This window comes from Camellia sinensis, chromosome 2 (genome assembly GCF_055761805.1).
Source record: "Camellia sinensis isolate YWXY chromosome 2, ASM5576180v1, whole genome shotgun sequence".
NCBI classification, from domain to species: domain Eukaryota; kingdom Viridiplantae; phylum Streptophyta; class Magnoliopsida; order Ericales; family Theaceae; genus Camellia; species Camellia sinensis.
In genome coordinates, this window is record NC_138962.1 from 125,163,014 (window position 1) to 125,180,436 (window position 17,423).

Here is a 17,423-nt window from a genome sequence, read left to right on the forward strand (position 1 = left end):
AAGTATGAAACGTCCCTCGTTCCTCATGTTTGGATTAACGTCCGATCCAAACACAATGTAATGCAACACACATGCAAACAACATGCTATCTATCAATGCTAGAATGGCACTCATGAGGTTCCATCATATAAGCAATGCATGCATGGCATGTTTGGAGGCTAAAGCATCAAAGCAAGTAAAGAACATCATACAAGAGGCATGCAAGACAATGCTCAAATGGCCAAACCAACCCCAAACGAGTCTTATGCATGCCAAATAGTGGCCAAAATGAATTGAGATGATGGTTTGAAAGGCAAGAAAATGATGCTCATGCAATGGCTCACAAACAAGGCATAAAGGTACAACTCTCAAGAGCACTTAAAGAGTGAAAAACATGAAAGTGTGAAAACACTATATGCTTTGGAATAGCATGCCAAATGATGCCAAAACATGCAAATACATCAAGCCAAGCATGCAAGATACCTCAAAACTCAAAGCTATTCAAGGCTATTGCACTACAAGCATGCATAACAAGCATCATATGACCAAGAAGCCTCAAAACAGAGCTAAAGCATGTTAAAACATGAATAAAAACTTGCTGGAGTGGAGCCAAAATATGCTAGAATAATGGGCCAAAACACCAAGTATACTAGGCTAGTGAGCAAGGTTTACACTACAAGTGTAAGAAGCAAATGAGGGATGCTCTAACCAACAAAAAATAGAGTTGTATCATGGCAAAATAAGACCAAAAACACACTAAGATGGTAGCCCAAAAGCTTAGGCAAGCTTGCATACAAATTGGCTCATGATTGAGGTATAAAGCATAACCCTCCAAAAGCATTGAAAGAATGAAGCACATGAGGGTATGGCAGTGTAATATGCTCTGAAATCATATATCAAATGATGCTAAATCATGCAAATAGCCCAAGCAATGCATGCTAGTGGACCCAAAACACAAAGCTAGTGGAGGGGCTTTATACTATGGCTATACAAAGCAAAGCATACATGATCAAGACCACCTAAATCAGACCTAGAGCATGTGAAATCATGGCTAAAAGCATGCTGAAACAGAGCCAAAACAAGCTAGCACCATAGGCCAAAGTAGCAAACATGCTAGGCTAATGAATAGAATTGCACTACAAGTGCAAGGAGCATGCAAGAGGTAACCAAACCAACCCCAAACAGAGCTATATCATGGCAAAACAAGGCATGAAACATGCTAAGATAGAGGCCTCAGAAGGTAAAAAAATATGCTAACTTGGTAAGCCAACAACACAAACAATCAAGACATAAGGAGAGGGGATGACCCTCTCCTATTTGGGGCCTCAAAACACACTTTCCACCATTGAAATTCCTCTGGAATTCAATGGTTAAAAGGCCAAGAGAAGGTGATCTCAAAGGCCTTAGGAGATAGCACAAAGCTCAAGCTAATAAGGCACACAAGAGGGTAGAACACCCTCAACACCAAAAAGGCCTCAAACAACCATTTTAAACACTTGAAAACAAATCTTTTTGTAGTTGAAAGCAAGGCCTAAAACAATATGCAAGGAGGGCCAAATAAGCAATGAAAGTAAAGCTTTAAAGAGGATATGAGACTCACCCTTGAAGCACAGCAATAACAGCAAGTTTCTGAGGCAAAACCAAGCTAAAACCACTCAAATACAACCTCCAAGAACCTCAGCTCAAGAGTGAAGGTGTTTCACTAGGTGCTTTAGTGCAAAAGTGTGAAGAAAAACCACTTTAAGGCACAAACTAGTGCAACTATAGAGAGAGAGGGATATGTTTTGTATCTAAAATTTTTGAACCTCTGAAAGGGGAGAGGAGCCTCCCCTCTTATAGAAATCCAAGTCTCAAGCTTGTTGGACAAGCTAGAGGCTTGTTACAATCCCTCCATACACGTGTATGGAGGATGCATTCTGTGCTCACCAGCTGGCACAGTTGGCAACAAAATATCTACAAAAGCAAAGAAAAGGGTCTCGGCCAAAAAGTATGGCCAACCGACCATTAAAGGTGCCGACCGGCCATCAGTGAAGCCGACCGGCCACCACTGATGGCTGATGGAAAGAGGGCATGGCCAATGGGCATAGGGCCTGGCCGATGGGTTGTAGGGCTGGCCAACAGGCCACCCCCTTCCCTCAAAAACAAAGCCACAAGCTCTTGGTCCACAACCAAGCACAAAACAGACAAGTTGAGAGGCTCCAAGGCAAGGTGCACAGCCGAGACCTTCAGGGACTCAAAACGAACACGAGCATGGATGATCATCGAGTGTTCAAACGATGACGTCCAAGTTTTGAGGACGGTCAAAAATGGGGTGTCTACAGTTGCCCCTCTTTGACAGAACTCGAAAGTCATGAGATGACGGGAGTGAATGTCAAAGCCCAGAGACGACCCATTTTTGATAAAGCCAAAGACTTAGACAAACATACGAGATAAGAAACAGATGCGCCCGCAGGCAGGGGCAAAGTGCAAGTGACATGCACAATGCAGAATAAAACTTATGATTATGCAAAAAGGACTGTAATGAAGCATCTAGATGCAAATGTTATGCAAAGAAATGCTACAGCAAACTCGTACATAAGCAAGTAAACATGAACCAAACTACATCTCATGCTGAAATGATGTAAGAAAATTATACAATTTTCACTGCGTCTCACGCGGAGAAGGCTAAAAGTGACTACCGAGAACACCCAAAGTCTCAAACAAAACACCTTCTAACGTATCAAACGCAAAAGGTGAAGGACTGTACCAGAAAGCACAATCATCCAAACGTGTGTCAAATGCGAGAGGGGAAGGGTACGTCCAACCGCATGTCAAACGCGAGAGGAGAAAAGCTGTGCAAGAAAGTGCGATGCACAAAACAGTGCGATGCGCAAGAAAGCGCGAATGTAAACTGCACAAAACAAAGCGATACAAAGTGAAATGCACAAAACAGTGCGATGCAAGAGTGAATGCACAAAACAGTGCTAAACAGGTGCACAAGACAATGCGATGTGGATTAAAATGCAAAAAATAGTGCGACGTAATGCACTAACAAGTACAGGTAAGGTACGCAAGATTGCCCGAGCAAGCTCTATGCAAAAGATACGAGCATTCTATGCTAGATGAGAACATGTAATGAAACGCACAAGATATCGCAATGTGTAAGAAAGCGTAAGTGAGACATAACCACAAGGTACACAAAATAGTGCGAGTGATACACAACCACAACTACAAAGTTGCACAAGACAGTGCGAGTGGCAGATGAATAAATGAACACCAAAAAGAATCTGAGTGTTCGAAATTGAAGACGTTCTAATGCACCACATGCGAGAGAAGAAGGGAGCGGTGCAAACACCGGAGGGTGGTATGAACATCAGGCGCACGTCCCAATGTTTCTTAGCCGAAGAGAGAGTTCACAGAGGCAGAAATGATCTTACCTGGAGTTCCTCTGAATGAACCGCATACACCATATCGTCTAGTTGTGCTAGCTTCAAATGAACCGTACATACAATATCGTGCCTGCATAAAAGAGAAATTTTGATAGGTACAATATAGTAGAGACGCAGATTCAACGTTATATCAAGATACAATTTCAATACAAGATAAACGTGTGTATATACAATGCAAATGGAAAGGTGCATAATAATGCATGGGAGATGTGCATAACAATGCAAGCGAAACGGTGCATAACAATGCAAGTGAAAGGGTGCATAACAATGCAAGTGGAACGTGCATAACAATGCACGTGGGACGGTGCATAACAATGCAAGTGAAAGGGTCCATAACAATGCAAGTGGAATGTGCATAACAATGCACGTGGGACGGTGCATAACAATGCAAGTGAAAGGGTGCATAACAATGCAACTGAAAGGATGCATAACAATGCAAGCGAAGTGTGCATAACAATGCAACTGAAAGGGTGCATAACAATGCAACTGAAATGTGCATAACAATGCAAGTGGAACGTGCGTGACAACGCAAGTGAAGAGGTTCATAACAATGCAACTGAAATGTGCAAAACAATGCAACTGGAACGTGCATGACAACGCAAGTGAAGAGGTGCATAACAATGCAACTGAAAAGGTGCATAACAATGCAAGTGGAATGTGCGTGACAACGCGAGTGAAATGTGCATAACAATGCGAGTAAAGTGTGCATAACAATGCAACTGGAACGTGCATGACAACGCAAGTGAAGAGGTGCATAATAATGCAACTAAAGAGGTGCATAACAATGCAAGTGGAACGTGCATGACAACACAAATGAAGTGTACATAACAATGCGAGTAAAGTTTGCATAACAGTGCAAGTGGAACGTGCGTGACAATGCAAGTAAAGTGTGCATAACAATGCGAGTAAAGTGTGAATAACAATGCAAGTGGAACGTGCGTGACAACGCAAGTGAAGAGGTGCATAACAATGCGAGTAAAGTCTGCATAACAATGCAAGTGAAATGTGTGTGACAACGCAAGTGAAGAGGTGCATAATAATGCAAGTAGAACGTGCGTGACAACGCAAGTGAAGAGGTGCATAACAATGCAACTGAAGAGGTGCATAACAATGTAAGTAAAGCGAGATGTATGCTCCATGCAACATTAGGACGCATATTTCATGCCAAGGTAAGAAGTGCACATTCTATGCAAGCAAGGTTAAAACGTGTTCCATGCAATGTACATACTCTATGCAATGTAAACACAAATACCTATTTGACACAATGCGCATATGTTATGCAAATGCGATGATGCATGTCCAATGCAAAAGTGAAAGAGGCATATAACAATTGCAAACCTTGTGAATGTGATAAGAACACTGTAAAGCCACGCATTCAAAGATAATTTTTGAATCTATCAATATGAAAAAGGATACGAAAAAGGATACATTTTGTGCATATCGAGTGCCACACACGGCAAACACGGTTCGAGGTCACCACGGAGACTGCTTGAGCTCAAAGGTGTATTTCCTTGAACTTTCTTGAGAGATGAGGGTACAAATCAACAGAACAACCCCAAACAAGGGCATTGGAGGTCCATCGGCCACAAGAGGGAGCCATCGGCCACTCATCGGCCACCAAAAAACTCTATCAGCCAAAATGTGGCCGGCCGGCCAACAATTTGGACTATCGGCCAAAAATGGCAGATTCGGGGCAGTTTTGACATTTTGCCACGGGTCTTTAAGTATAGGGTTCCAAACCCTATTCTTTCACTTCCTCAAGACCGAAACTTCCTCCCTTGTGCTCTAGGCCAATTTCCTCCTTCGATCCACGCTTCATACACACTTTCAAGCGTCCCACAAACATTTGATTCGCGAAACCCTTGAGATTTCAAACACTTTGAACCGATTGAAAAGTGTTTTTGGTGCCTCATTCTTGATTTCCATCACTTGGGGTTTGTTTCCCCCGAGTTACCCTTGATCTTCGTGCCCTCTTCCGCACTTCAACATTTTCTTCCATTTTTCACCCCTCGGGGTTGACTTTTTGTTGACTTTTGGCATTCTTGCCCATTTTCCATACCTTCGACCATTTTCTCACTCTTCTCAAGATGGCGGATGATGTTCCACATGGTGGGGCTCCTCCAGGGATGGAGGTAGATCCGAGTTCGAGCCTTTGCCGCTCGGCATTTGGCCTTTTGACCCGACGACGTACGATCTTGACGTACACATGTTGCCTCCTGATGGTATTCGCTAGTTTAGGAGATTTGCGTGAGGTGCTCCGAAGGACCTCCTACTACGCGAGCCGGAGTCACATTTATCTTACGGCACCTCTGAGGTACACACTCCCTCTTTACTTTTCACAATGTAGATCAATATCTGGGATAGCCAACACTGCTCTTCACCTGATTATCCCCAAACACACTTGTACACCGTATGCCTAGTTCATTCTGAGCACATTCACACACTGTATTTCTGACAATTTGAACTCATACATTCACTGCATTTCTATCAATTCTGAACATATGCATACACTGTTTTCTGACACTGTCTTGCGTCTATTTATCTCGAACACAGGGAGATTATCATACCTTCCGAGGTTATGGGAACACCATTGCACGAGACTGGTACCTGGAGCTACCTGATGATGTTCGCCACATCGTCGATGAGGCCGGTTTTGTTATATTCTGCATGGGACTCTTGCGCCTCACTACGAGTCAGCCTCTTGTAGGAGCCTTAGTGGAGAGGTGGTGGGACACCACCGATTCCTTCCATTTTTCTACTGCGGGGGAGATGACGATGACTCCCTTTGACTTCACCATGCTTACCGGCATCGGAGTAGGGGGTGATCCGATCCCTTTCGACACTGATATAGGCGAGTGGGATGCTGCTCAGATCTTTTTGCTAGGGACTCGCCCACCTCTCTCCTGACTAGGGATGGTATGATATTCGTGGTTCGCCGACCAGTTCAGGGGGGAGACGCCGACGACCCGCGAAGAGGTCGTGCACTACGCCCGGGGGTTCCTCATGTTCTTGCTTGGCACTACTCTATTCGCCGACCGGGCGAACACCGTTGGCCTCTACGTCTTGAGTGCACTGGTAGACGTGTCTCGCATCCGGCGTTATGACTGGGGCGGCGCAGGGTTGGCCACACTGTATGGATACATGAGTTCTTTATCTCGCCGGAGCGGGCACCTGCTAGGAGGCTACTGGAGAGCCTGGGAGGTACATCTTTCCCTTTTACTTTACAGTCCTGCTTTACATTATCTGTACACCACACACACTGCATAACACGCAATCTGCTTTACACTAGTTGTACACTGCACACACTGCACAGGACACTGCACTTCATTCTCTAATTTCTGCTTTATTTGTATACTGCTTTACTAATAAACATACTCATTATCTCCCTCTCACATTCTGTAGTTGTGGGTATGTGCCTACTTCCCGAGGCTTGCACCAAAGCCGGAGGTAGATGTGCCTCCCATGGTTCCGTATTCACATAGGTACGACGTGAGGTGCGAGCGGAGGCCCCGAGAGTCTTTCTCATTCTTCTGCCGATATTTTGACACTGTAGCCGCAGCAGAGGTATTTCAAACCTTACAGTTCATCTGAGCTTTGCTTTATATTACACTTTCAACAACAGATAACAACCTGTATATCCGTCATTTGCAGATCACCTGGCAGCCCTGGGCAGTGCTATCTGACGCAGTTAAGGACCGGTTTATGGGCGCTCGGGAGATTTCCCGATTCCAGGTTTTGCTTGAGGGTCCAGTCTACCGAGCGTGGTACTTGGGTGAGCGCTTCTTGCGATAGAGCCTCGGTTTGCCTGAGCAGATAGTCCCGATGCCACCTCTTTCGCACATGAGGCATACAGAGACGTACACCCCGCAGGAGATGACCAATTTCACGATAGGTTGGGATGCCGACTTTTTCAGACTTGACAGCGACTACACCGTCTTCATCCAGACATGTCTCATGCCACCTCTGGCCAGTGCTCGCCGAGGTGAGAAAGAGAGACCTGTAGCCACAGCAGGAGGAGTGGGAGGATCCAAGGCGACCCAGGCCCATGGTAGGAGGGGTTCCTAGAGGGGACAGAGGGCGGAGTGGCCAGACCTGCCCACTACTATGACATGCCGAGGACGGGCCGGAGAGATTTATTAGATTCCCATCGCTCCTTCCCCAGCTGATCATGAGCTCGTCGGAGTTCGAGGCTCAACCCCGGTATATGCTATACTTTACATTATGTACATTCATTTCATTTCAGTTGATATCCCGCAGATTACTAATTACCTCAACACTTTTGCAGGCTTCTATAGAGTACACTGGGCAGGCTCTGGAGCTGTCGGCTTCGGTGATGGGGATGCTGCAGAGGAGCATGGACTTGCTCAGTAGTTACGGTATCCCTATAAGTTCTTTCAACCTCCATCCCAAAACCATCTATAATCTGCTCCATACTGATCTGATGCATCACATTATCAATACTGCATTTGATACAACACACTCATATACTACTCATGGCACCGATACACTGCATCTCACTACTAGCCATGGCTCTCACACACTGCTATCATTCACCGCTCACGGCGTTCATATACTGCTCATAGCATTCATACACTATAATCATATACTGCATTTGATACCATACTGAGCTTCGCATAGCATAACTGATGCATTTGCCAAATTGTTCTTTTCAGGCCCCATTCCAGATACCAGCCACAGCAGGTGCCTCAGCAGGACCTTCAGTGCCTCCCCGAGCAGCAGGGGGAGTGGGACGAGGGACTCCAGCGCACAGCCGGAGCAGAGCTAGGCGTGCTCACACCAGGAGCAGCTCGCGAGTGCCTGTCCCAGATGATGATGAGTCTGACGAGAAGGCAATGAGTCCACAGTCAGAGTCGTCTCAGGATGGAGATGAGGCTGGAGATGGTTCGGGTTCAGACTCAGATAGCGGAGCTGACTGCGGTAGTTCTGGGCCTTCGTCGAGGAAGAGGATGAAGAGGGTTTCCCGCTCTTAAGGTGACTGGCGCCGATTCAGATATTTTGTTTTTGCTTTATTTTTCTTTTTACTAGTAGTTTTTGCACATTGTACAGCCTCAGTCAGTTTTATTTTCTTTAAAACTTTGTACTTTTGCAAAAAAGAAACCAAGATGGAATGAAAATAGCTTTTTGTTCAAAAAGTTTTGCATTTGTATTTTAAGCATCACATCGCATCACACAACATGTAAATGAGATTGAACTCTGTTTGAAAACTACACACTCGAATTGCAATGTCTTAATCAGGTAGTGAACCAACTGACAACTGAAAGAACAAAACAACTCGATAAACAAAACCAGGACTTGGCATGCTAACCAAATGTGAATACAACTCGATAAGCAAGACAAGAACTTAACAATCAACGTAAAATACAACTCGATAAACAAAAATGCGACAACTCGATAAACAAATACGCAACAACTCGATGTATAAATTGAAGTAACACAGGCGCGACTTCACAAAATCGTCACAAAAAAAGCATTTGAAGTGGAACAAGACACAAGTTCTCAACACTTCCAATACATGGACAGCTCAGAGAACAAAGGAGGGGCCATCGGCCAAGGTGGGAGGCCATCGGCCACCATAAAGGGCTACCGGCCACAAAACTAGCCGGTCGGCTAAAAAGATGGTCCGTCGGCCGTCAAACTTGGCCGGTTGGCCATTAATGCAGAAAGTGCCCATATTGTTGACACCTGTCTTCCACTCAACACCTTATCTTCTACAAAAGCCCCAACTTCGTAGTTTTTTCATTTCAACTCAGTTTTTGCACCAAATGGAGGCATTTCTTGCCCAAAATCTCACAAATTGGATTGCTAACTTGGATGGCTCGGAAAAGCTGAATTTTCGAGGCTTCAGAATAAATGCACTATTCACGCTGAGCCGCACCCCGCTGCGTTTTCCGTTCCTCCATGCCGCGGCGAGGTGTTGAAATCAAGTAACTCATGTCTTTAGCTTTGGCGGACAAGAGATATGCCCCATTTTTGAAGATTTCCTGGCTTTGATGGAATCTCAGAGTGAGGAAGAGATCTTGCCCCAATTCCGCTTCGGCCATATCCAAGCCTTAGGACAGATGTGCAGGCTCACTTTGCATAACGTTCGGTCTTTGATTCGCGACGGAGAACTGGACATTCGGAGCTTGATTCATCGATTTTCTAATGCCGATGACCGCGGTGATCATCACCGGCAGGGTTTTCGACTACTTGCGCTTTGCTTGTGCATGTTGTCTCATTTCTTGCTTGCCCCAGGCTCCGGAGGATCCAGCGTTTGTTTGATTGAGGTTGCCCAAAGCTTAAAAGAGGGCAAGAGCTGCATTGCCATGACACTAGCTGAGACATTGATGGGTTTGGATGCTTTCCATCGCTGAGAGACGACTAGATTCGTGGGGAGTCCACTACTACTACAGGTAATGTTTCCCACCCTATCTCACATATATTTCTCACATCACTCGGTCCTCAGGCTCGGTTTTTCTCTTAAAACCCTTTTCTCACTTTTCTCTCCACATACACCTCTCTATTCTTTAATCTCTCATTTTTCATCCCTCTCCAGATATGGTTGATGGATAAGTTGCAGGTTGTGGACTCATGCCCAACATATTCAGCTCGCAGCTATTTCTTCCGACGACGTCTAGTCGATGCCCCTGATAAGGGATGGTGGTGCGAATAGATGTGCAGTCTATCGACTGTCAACATTGCTTGGCGCTGCCCCTGGCTCAATCTATCGGCGATGAGTTACAGTATGTCTCACTAGCCCAGGATTCAGTTGATCAACCTGACACACTGTGTCTTTTACTTCTCGTTCCGAATCCGGCGTCAATTTGGCCATGATCTGACTTGCCCAGAAGAGGGGATAGAATACCCTGCTGCATTTCCAGTCCGAGGCGCACAGCATGGAGGACAAGAGAGCTTCTGGCCCCCGCTCCCACTTTCAGTTGCACCCTCTCTGATGAGTGCATAGCTTGGCTCGATGAAGAGACGCAGGTTGGGCCTACTTTGGCATCAGAGGCTTTCACAAGCTCTAGGAGGGGGCGCAGGAACACCTGACTGTGCCCCGAATTTATTTGCTTTAATCAGTACTTTCAAGTTTTCTTTATGAATGTAATAAAAAGTAACTTCAATTTGTATTCAAGAGTAGGAGAACTCTTTATTGAAATCAATGTAATTGAAAGTTGTGGGTACTGAAAATTTTCCATTTGGTCCAAAAATGGTCTAAGTTGTAAAAAGATTAATTTGAGGAAAATCAACTTTTATTAAAACTTTTCAAAACCATTTTCGATATGGATCAAAACTGGACACGCCAGAGATCTATCACTGAGATGTACAACCCCGGATCCAGCAACTGGAAAGTTGCCCCTAGTCTAAATAGCACTGCACTGGAGATCACAACCGAGCTCTTGAATGCAGAATAGACAAAGATGACCAATATGATCACATGGACAAAGTTGATTCAGAAGTGTTTATGGCTGGACATCAGAATGAAGTTGCCTACGTATCCCGAAGATGGGAATCAAGCCTTATGTAGTTCGGTTCGGGTTCACTCATGTATTGACACTCTCCTTTTGCGCTCTAACTTTTGCCAAGGCCGCCCTTTATAGGTTTTCAACCTTGCGAGCTCAGTTTTTATTTATTCAAATTTTTTGTGCTCTAACTTTCCCTTTTGGGTTTTCGGCCTAGCGAGCCACTTAGGGATAGTATTTCTTTAACTTGTCCACGTTGATCAGCTGGGAGAACTCAAGGCCATCTAAATCCATCAGAACGACAGCTCCACCCGACCAAATAGACTTGATGATATAAGGGCCAGTCCAATTGGGTCTGAACTTGCCCCTAGGGTCATGGATGGGAGCTCGGTTGTCTTTGAGCACTAGATTCCCCTCTTTTAAATTCCTAGACTTAACCTTCTTGTTGAAAGCCCTGGCAATTCTTCGTTGATAACCCTGGACGTGATACAGTGCTTTCAACCTTCTTTCATCAAAGAGCATGAGTTCTTCGAACCTGCTTTGCTGCCAATCTGCCTCAACTATCTGACACTCAACCAATACCCGTAATGACGGAACCTCAACTTCGATAGGCAGAACAACCTCCATCCCATAAACCAAGGAATACGGAGTTGCCCCAGTAGAAGTTCGAATTGAAGTCCGGTAGCTCCAAAGAGCAAATGGCAGCTTATCTGGCCAGTCCCTGTAGGTTTTCACCATCTTCTGTAGAATGTGCTTGATGTTCTTGTTGGCGGCCTCAACTGCTCCGTTGGTTTGCGGCCGATATGTAGATGACTTATGACAAGCCACGTTCTATTTCTCCAACAAGTCGATCACCTCCTTCTTGAAGTGGGAACCATTATCCGAAATAATCTCATTCGAGACCCCGTAGCGACAAATAATGTTGTTCCTGATGAACTTAGCGACATGCGATGCCTTCAACACCGCGTAAGATTAGGCCTCAACCCACTTCGTGAAGTAGTCTATCGCTACCAGAATGTACACATGCCCGTTGGACCCCTTCAGAGTGACAGCCCCAATTACATCAATCCCCCAGACTGAAAACGTCCATGGCAAAGTCATGTTGTACAGCTTCGACAGCAGAATGTTCATGCAATTTGCATGGATCTAGCATTTGTGGCATCGTCGGACAAAGCCAATACAATCATCCTCCATGGTTGACCAGTAATAACCCTATCTAAGGATCTTCCGAGCTAGCGTCACCCCGCTCATGTGTGCTCCAAACTCTCCTCCATGGATGGCTTCCATCAGGGGCTTGGACTCTTCAGCATCAACACACAGCTTATGCATCCCGAGATGACCCCACTTGTACCGTTTATCCCCTCAGACGATGAACTGAGCAGCCATTCTTCGAATTGCCCTTTTATCTTTGGCATTTGCCCCTGGTGGATACACCTCCTTTTCCAAGAAGTTCCAGATGTCGTAAAACTAGGGATTCTCATCTTATACCTCATCTATGGCAACAATCAGCTCGTAAGCCGGCACGAATTTATGTTCAATGATGATCGGACGTATCCGGACTCCGAAAGGGATATCTATCATAGAAGATAGAGTCGCTAATGAATCTTGCTAATGAATCAGCGAACCTGTTGTTCTCTCTTAACAGATGAGCAAAGTTCAGTTTCTCAAACCGAGGAATCAGAACGTCCAAGGTCTGGTGATAGATTCTCATCTTTTCTTCTTTAACTTTCCAATCTCCTTTAGCTTGAGATACAACAAGGTTTGAGTCCCCGATGACATCCAACCGTTTTGCCCCTAGTTCCAGGGTGGCTTCCAATCCAACAATACATGCCTCATACTCTGCCTCATTATTCGACACTTTGAATCGAAGTTTGAATGCTAAAGGTATACGGGAATTGTCGAGTGCTATCAGCAACACCCCTATCCCATACCCGTATTGGTTTGACGCTCCGTCAAAGTACATCGTCCAAGTCTCTTCTTCGATGTGCAGAATGGACTCATCTGGGAATAGATACTCGACTGCTTCATCCCCTTCAATTGGGTGGTCGGCTAGGAACTCCGCTACTACTCTTCCTTTCACTAACTTGCGCGTCATGTACTTGAAATCAAATTCGGAAAGCAGAAGCAACCAACGGGCTAGCTTACCCATAAACACTGGTTTCTCGAAGAGATATTTGTTGGGATCTAATCTCGAAACCAGTATTATAGAGTGAGCTAACAGGTAGTGCCTCAACTTCCTGGTAGCCCATACCAAGGCCAGACAAGCCTTCTCTAGTGAAGTGTAGCGGGTCTCGTAATCCAGCATTTTCAGGTAGTAGATAACCTTCTCCACTTTGTCCTCGGACTCCTGTGCAACCATGCAGCCCATTATCGTTTCAGTCACTGATAGGTACAGAATCAACAATTTTCCCGGCTCAGGCAGTGACAACGCAGGTGGGTTCTGTAGATATTGCTTGATCTGCTCGAAAGCAACTTGGCATCGGTCGTCCCATTAGAACTTCTTTCCTTTCTTCAGGAGACCAAACAGTGGTTCACAAGTCAAGGTGAATTTTGCAATAAACCGTCTCATGAATTGCACTTTACCTAGAAACCCTCGCACCTCCTTTTCAGTCCTCGATGGTGGCATTTCTAAGATGGCCTTGATTTTAGAAGGATCGACCTTGATACCCCTTTGTGTGATCAAGAACCCCAGCATTTTCCCTACTGTAACACCAAATGTACATTTCTGAGGATTCAGCCATAACCGATACTCTCTGATCCGTTGGAAGAATTTCTATAAGGCGGTGTAGTAGACCTCTCTTTCCTTGGACTTGACAATCATGTCGTCCACGTACACCTCAACCTCTTTATGGATCATATCGTGCAAAATTGTGGTCGCAGCCCGTTGATACGTAGCCCCAGCATTTTTTAACCCAAACAGCATCACCCTATAACAATAGGTTCCCCATGGGGTGGTGAAAGCAGTCTTCTTCCTATCTTTGGGTGCCATCAAAATCTGATTGTAGCCTGAAAACCCATCCATGAACGAGAGCAGCGCATGCCCAGCAGTGAAGTCCACTAATTTGTCGATATACGGCAGAGGAAAGTCGTCCTTCGGACTGGCTTTGTTCAAATCCCTGAAGTCCACACATACCCGAATTCTGCCGTCCTTCTTCGGCACCGGAACTATATTGGCCAACCAAGTAGGGTATTCAAATACCAACAGGAACCCTGCGTCAATCTGCTTGGTGACCTCTTCTTTGATTTTCAGAGCCCAGTCCAGGCAGATCCTTCGGAGCTTCTGCTGAACAGGTCGGGCCTCTGGGTCAAAAGGGATCCGGTGCTGTACAATCTCAGGATCGACTCCAGGCATGTCTTCGTAGGACCACGTGAAAACATCTTTGAAATCTTTTAATAAAGCGACTAAGCACTCGCGCTCCTCCGAAGACAACGTGGACCCGATTTGGACCAGCCGCGGGTCCTTCTTAGTACCAACATTAATTATGGTGATTTCATCAACCAAAGGTTTTACAAACCTCTCCTGCTCTTGATCAATCAGACGTTGTAAAACCAGAAGAATTTCTTCCTCGTCGTTTTCATCAAAATTTTGAAAGTCCTGATTAATGCAATAAATTAAAGGCATAGAAAAGTACTCGGAAGCCACAGCCGTACCATTCTCATTAATAACATCCAGTCCGCCTGATTCCTTGTTACAACAGACTCAATGGAAAAAGAAAAAGACGACCTGGACAGGACAGTGGCATCCGCATTATCACCCCCAAGAATACCAGACTCAGACTCAGACGAGCTGGAACCTGATTCCGACTCCACAAACTCAGTGGAATTAGATTTCAGCTCACTACCTGACCCGGAACTGCTCGATAAAAAGCCCTCCTCATATTGCCAAACGAGGGAGGGTGCGATGGATGCATCAAGAATGCCTGAAGATGGGCCCACAACCACTTCATCCCCGATCATGGAAACTAAGAAGTTATCCCCCAAGCACTCTGGTACGATCTGAGGATCTGAGAGGAGACAAGCCAGTGCTACCCCCGTCTCAATTTTTGTGCTCTCGAAATCCCTCTCCTTGCACTGCTCAGCCTCAACTGGTGGGTCTGTCTGCTCTTCGATAACTTCATCCCCGGACAACTGAAGATCAAAAAGATTTCGAAGCCAAGCAAGCGCCGCTTCTCTGCATTCAACCATGGCTCCGAAAAGCCACAAAACGGGAAGTCTCCCCCCTCCCGGACAAAGCGTCCGTTCAGGGTCCCCTGGATAGATCTGTGCACCAACTCATAATGTTTCTCGGCTTGCTTTGCCCTGGCTCTTCCGGTCATCTCTCTTCCTTTCCTCGCCCAATCCTCTTTGGTAGGCAGATAACTTAAGCCAAAGGTATATGGGTTGTGCGGCACTTCGGCCGATGCTGCAACACCCTTCCGGCCACTTCACCCTAATCCCATTCCGGACATGTGCTGAAACTTGTTCATAAGGTAGACAGACTGTACGCTGACGTATAGCCCCTCATCAACAGCTAGAATATTTTGTACAACCCGGGCCTCAACTAGGGTGAATCCTGACAAAAACACATCCTCTGTGCCATGCTCAATCTCCAGAACTGGTGTAGAAACCTCTGGCGGCGGATGTATCGAAGAATTCCCAAAAGCGATTGCCACCCCCTTCCCGTAGGGATACTTCAGCATTTGGTGCAAGGTGGAAGAGACAGCCTTCACCTGGTGCAGCCACGGCTGTCCCAGGAGTAGATTGAAGGTGGCCGGGACATCCAAGACATGAAACTCAATATCCTGTTGCCCTGGACCAACTTGAGTTCGAATCTGTATAGTCCCCATCACCTCTCGGCTGGTATTATCATAGGCCCGTATCACCTGGGCCGTAGGAACAAAATCCGCGGGTTTCAAACCGATAGCATATGTCATTCTCGACGGACACACATCGATAGCAGATCTTGTGTCAACAAGGACCACCGGTATCCATTTCTCTCTACACTCGACAGAGATATAGAGTGGTTTGTTATGATTTGAGCCCTCAAGCGGCAGTTCCTTGTCAGTGAAAGTCAAGGTCGAGGAAGCTCCTCCCGAGAAAATCAGCCCTACCAACTGCTCAGGAGTTGTGTCAATTGAAAGTTTAGCCCTGTCCATTGCAGAAAGGATAACTTGTCTATGAACTCTTAAGGCCATAAGCAATCCCCAGATGGAGATGTCTGCTTGAATTTTCTTAAGTTGTTTCAGTACAGTCTCCTCCTTGAGCAGTTTTTCTTTCTGCCTCTCTGTTTCTCTGTCCTTCCCGGACGCCTCCGGCTGGTCCAAGTGTGGGGGCTTGAAATACCGCCCACTCCTAGTCATATGGTCAACCTCCTCAACATACCAGGTGTCATCCGGTTGGTTCTGTCCCCTAATCCTCGTCAGTGTGGGCAAGACGTAAGTCATTGTCTTCCCACCACATGCCGTCGGCAACTGACAGACAGCTGTCTGGCTCCGTTGTAACTGTTTTTGTGCTCATAGCACATTTCGTCCCTGAAGGGGCCTTGTCCTTCCTAGCCCTCTCAAGATTCTCGATCTTTTCCTGCTCAAGCCGCTTCAGTGCAGCCTCCCGTTCAGTGTTTACTATACTCAAACTGCCCGTATCCCGACCAAAATTCTTAACACCGGTGCTCTCCAGCGATTCTTCCTGATTCTCGGCCATTCCAACCACTGTTGATATCCCAACTTCTGATTGCCCCCGTTCTGGCTGAGTTTCCTCAACAACATCTGGCTGGTCACTGAGTCCCTCCGTATTCTCTGCCGATCCATCCAAGTCAAACCAGTTGATGTTCACATCCCTTGAATTGTGCTTTTCAAAGAACTGCAGATTTGTGATGTCTTCTTCCAGCTCTGCTAGGTCATCTAGCCCCTGACTAGGTCTATCCTCCCGAACCACATAGATCTCTGCCCTAACTGGAAACTCTACCCTCGACTTAGCCTAGTCTATTGATGTGATATAACCACTTGGATTGTACGCAAAGCTCGCAGGCCCCTCAGGCTCTGATTCAATATTCCCATCTGCCTCCAAAGTCATCTCGGTTCTGTCTTCGACAGTCACCACTACCGGCTCAGGTTGGGTTTGGGAGATGCTCAACATGTACAAGTCTGCGCTGTCTGGAATGAACACCTTAGGCTTAGGTAGGTGGAAGGGTGTGATATATATGCTCGGGTCATATGGAATGGCCGCAGTTTGGATCAGGTTGATGTGTTTGGGTGGTGGAGCTTGGTTATGTGGTGGGAGTGGGTTGGTGGTGACATTCGGCTTCTCTAGAGGCGCAATCACCTTGTTGTCAATAAGATCCTGGATCTCATGATGCAGTCTGTAGCACGATTTGGTGTCATGACCGTGTTGTTGGTGAAAGGCACAATATTTGGTCGGGTTATGGGAGAAAGGAAGTTTGTCTGGTAATGGCTGCGGCTCCAAGGGCTTCAAATGCCCCTTTTTGATCAGGACCCTCAGGGCTGTTGACAGAGACATGTATAGTGGGGTGAAAGTTCTCTGGCCTCGGGGTGGATAGCTGGCCGTTTATGAGTTG